The sequence below is a fragment of the Oryctolagus cuniculus genome, chromosome 4 (assembly GCF_964237555.1).
Source record: "Oryctolagus cuniculus chromosome 4, mOryCun1.1, whole genome shotgun sequence".
NCBI lineage: Eukaryota > Metazoa > Chordata > Mammalia > Lagomorpha > Leporidae > Oryctolagus > Oryctolagus cuniculus.
Window position 1 is genome coordinate 40,182,795 of NC_091435.1, and position 4,222 is coordinate 40,187,016.

The 4,222-nt window shown below is 38.9% G+C and overlaps 1 pseudogene; it reads right to left on the reverse strand.

The window, feature by feature from the left end:
- Window positions 1-1,153: 1,153 nt before the first annotated feature.
- Window positions 1,154-3,840, reverse strand: LOC100341704 (serine/arginine-rich splicing factor 11 pseudogene; annotated as a pseudogene).
- Between the last annotated feature and the right edge of the window lie 382 nt (window positions 3,841-4,222).

Below are 4,222 nucleotides of genomic sequence, written 5' to 3' on the forward strand. Positions count from 1 at the left end.
AGTTTTAACTATTAATGGCTGCTCAGGTCCAGAGTCTGTCAAGATTCACAATGCCCCTTTTGTTCAGTGTTCAGTTTTCTGTGTAAATGATCATATCTCTTCTTTGGGGTATTAATAGAAGAATCTTTCCTGCTTGCCATTATGTTATATGGTTTTCACTTCTAAGTACGCAATCATCTTTGTACTTCATAGGTTACAAGCTGCTAGGCTACAAGCTGGAACCTAAACAATGAATCTTAACAATTTATTGAGAGATAATCCTCAACCACCCAGCCATTCATTTTTGATAATTTTTTTCTTGCTTAGTGTGATCACTGTCAACTTCTGTTTTGTTGTTGTTGTTTTGCTTCAAGGAACCTATATTTATCAAATATTCCCATAACTTTCTGTAGGTTGGATACTTTGGGTTGTTATTTTGACTTTACAGGTTTTTGTAATAGTTGTAACTCCCCTGACTTCTGGAAGTTAAATGCCTCCATTTGGCTTGCATTGTTTTAGGTTTTTTTCATCATTCTAATGCTGTTAAGCTAAGTTCTATTATAGTCTCCAGAGCTAACTTTGGTGACCAATCTTCTGGATTTTTCTAAAACTGAGGGCATCCTGGGATGTGGTACTTTAAGTACTGGAACAGAGATAACTGTCCATCTGTCTGTCCTACATACCATTCATATAGAAGAGAATCTTCACTAAACTGCTTAAATGATGATGATACCTCTCTACCCAAACTTTTCTCATGGTTTGTGTTTATAATGTGGCTTCTAGGTTTTTCCTGTAGGTTATAACTATATAGCATGTCTCTGATGATACTAAGTGTATACATTCATTATGCCATAATTTCTCAAATCTATTGATTACATACTTGAGAATTTTCAATGACAGTTCTGCCATTTGTTCAGTGAAATGTAGTGTCATGTTTTCTCATTTAACTACGAGCTACATTAGTTATGAGTTAACACCTTTTCCTGGAGTCTTTACCATGGTGTTAAACCTTTTCTTTTGACAGTTTACTGATATTAAAATGAAACTAACAAAACAAAACAAAAAACAATTTTCTATCCAAATTATCTCATGTATTAATATGCAACCAATGTAGCCTATGGCTGTCTCACCTGGCTTTTGGTTGCCTGTTACTCGGGTTCAGTTCTTCATATCCTTTCTTTTTTTTTTTTTTTTAAGTTTAAGGGTTTTATTATCAAAGTCTTGTAAAACAATTTCAGAAACTGTACATCAACATGGCACAGACTGTAGCCTATTTTTGTATTTGCTGCACAAAAGTGAAGCTTGAAACTCCTGTAACTAGGAACAGTTGCCTAACTACTTTGCATATAACATGGAATCACTGTGTGCATATGATTACTACTGCAGTAATAGTTAACACAAATTTATTGGTTTTATACATCTTGAGATCAAATAAAAAGTACATTATCAAGTAGATTTGTCTTATTTTAAAAGCATATGAAGGTCAATTTAAAATGCACTACCCTCTTTTTCATCAATGAGTTTAAAACTTTGAAAATCAGAACAAGAGAGAACTTTATTTTACAGATGAACTCCGAATAGTTGGAGAGCTTTCACTGATGTAGACGTGGAATAAATTATTTCAGAAAAAAAAAAATCCCCAAACACCTTATGAAAAAGTATACAACTCTACTTCAAAATAAGCTATTTACTCACTGCCAAAGACAGTTTTATTTGAAATCTTATTTCTGTAATTAAAGCCTAATTAGCCATCAAAAAAGGTTAGTGCATATACAGACAACCTTTCAAAGTTAAACGAAAGCCACAAAAATTTAGCCATAAGGCTCAAAGGATTATCTATCTCAAATGCTCATTTCCAGATGTAATCTAACAATGTTAATTTGTCATGTCAACAAACAAGACTATAAGTAGATCCATCATGTTGGAAGATTTTAATGACATTTAGGATATTCTTGCCACAGTAACATGCAATCAGTGCATTCCCTACATGGCTCTATTATGGCAATGAATCAAATTCTAGAAATACTCTAAGAGAACTTACTTAAGAAAGGAGATCATACAACATAAACAATCCATGCCTGCTGTAGATGCATGCAGCTTTTCATTTGTATTTAAGAAGCAGCACTAGAATAGTAAAACTGCTTACTCAGTCAGATTTCACCATGACAAGAATTGTTTACCCATGTACCATTTTTCTAAAAGCTTTTTGATGTAAATAACTAATATCAATGTCAGAAGCTTTATAACCATTTATAACTCAGCTGTATACATCTAGGTTTGAGATGAACAAATACAGCATTAAGAAATCACACAAAGGAATGACACTGATGCATGTACACAGTTGGAGTCCCAAAGAGGCAGCATTCAGTCACTCATATCCATGTCTTCTTCATGATGGTCATCCCCGTTCACTTTGGATTCTCTTAGCGAATCACCAGCTCCCTTTTCCACAGAACATTCCTTAGTTTTAGGTGAACCAGCTTCAACTGGTTTCTTCTCCTCTTTTTCCTCTTTCTCGCTGTCATATCCCTGTTCCTCTTCATCATAATCCCGTGTAACCTGTTTTACATCTTTATCACTCTCTGATTTCCTTTCCCGTTCCTTTTCCTTATCTTTACTTTTCTTTTTCTTGCTTGTTGATCGTTCCCTTTCGTCTCTGCTTCTTTCTTTGTCTTTATCTTTCTTCTTCTCCTTTTTATGTCTCCTAGGGGATGGTGAGCGAGACAATTTTCGTTTAGGAGACCTGGGTTTTTTAGGAGATCTTGTTCCACTCCTGCTTCGTCGTCGTCGTCTATCTCTGCTTGCATTTCTAGAACGTCTGGCTGTACTGTAACTTTTTGGTGGTGTTTTGGAACGTTTTTTTTCTTTGTCTTCTTTCTTTTTGTCTCTGGTTTTTGATGTGCTCCTTGACTTTCTACCTCTCTCTCTGGAATGAGATCTTCTCCGTCTTGGACTTTTGGATCGTCGTCTACTCCTTGACTTAGAATGTGATCGCCTCCTTGATCTGCTTCTTGATCGCCTGTGCCTAGAAGATGAAGGAGTCCTCCTACTCCTGGAACGTGATCTTGATCTTGAATGCCTTCTTTTTTCTTCTTTCTTATCTGGTTCTATAGCAGCAGAAATCAGGAACTGTGCTTCTCGTACTCTTTTCATAGCCTCCTCTGTTTCTTTACTAGAGGTATCAGATTTCAGACTTGGTGAAACAAGACCAGCAGCTACATGATTCAACTTGGGATCAACAGTACTCATGAGCTTCAGCAACTGATCTGCGGCAAGAGACTGAGAGTTCAAGTTTGCTCCAGGAAGCCCTAGTGCAGCAAGGGCAGGATCAAGAGTAGGAGCTCCCAAAGCAGCCAAAGGAACAGCGCCAATCTGGGTAAGAGGGTTAGGGGTAGGTAGGAGTCCACCACCAGGCAGAAGACCTGCCACTGCATTAGCTGGTGCCAACAGAGACAAAGACTTAGTCTCATCAGGAATAACTCCTTCTGCATATGGTACGACTATCAAAGCTCTGTCAACGAATACAGTGTTTGTCAGATGCTGTGCCACAACTGCTGAGTCTGGATCATGGAATTTAACAAAGCACACACGAGATGAGACTGGCAGAGGTGAATCATCTGGCGGGAAGAGGCGCAGTTCGTCGATCTTGCCTAGGAAACCGAAGAGAGTCCGCATCTGCTCAGAGCTAGCGCTCGGGGAGACATTAGTCACCTGGATTACCTCGGTGCCGCCGCCTCCGCCGCCGCCACCACCACCTCCGCCACCGGGCCCGCCGCTGGGGCCTGGGCCCGCAGTGCTGGGGACGACGGTAGTGTTGCTCACGGTGCTGCTCACGTTCTCGCCCCTGCTTTAACACATCAAACACACCCATATCCTTTCAGTAGAGCATCAAGGATAATAAGCAAAAGCTGTCTAGCCCCTTATCTTTATATACAATGAATCCTTAAGAGACCTCAAATATTTAATTCATCATGTGGGCTAGTGAACTCTTTTCCATAGGAATAGCTTTCCAATTCATCACTGATGAATGTCTTAAGAACTGGATTGCCATGCTCTGTCAGTATGCTCCATCTATCACAAGTCATAGGTCCTCACTGGTAGCTGGATGGTATATCATCCAGCTCTAAAACCCCATCTTATTATCTGCCTTCTCAGTCTGCCCCCAGTACCAATTATTATAACTTGAAATTTTTACAGATTGATTGATTAATTGAGGCACACATAAATGTGTGTGCATGCACAC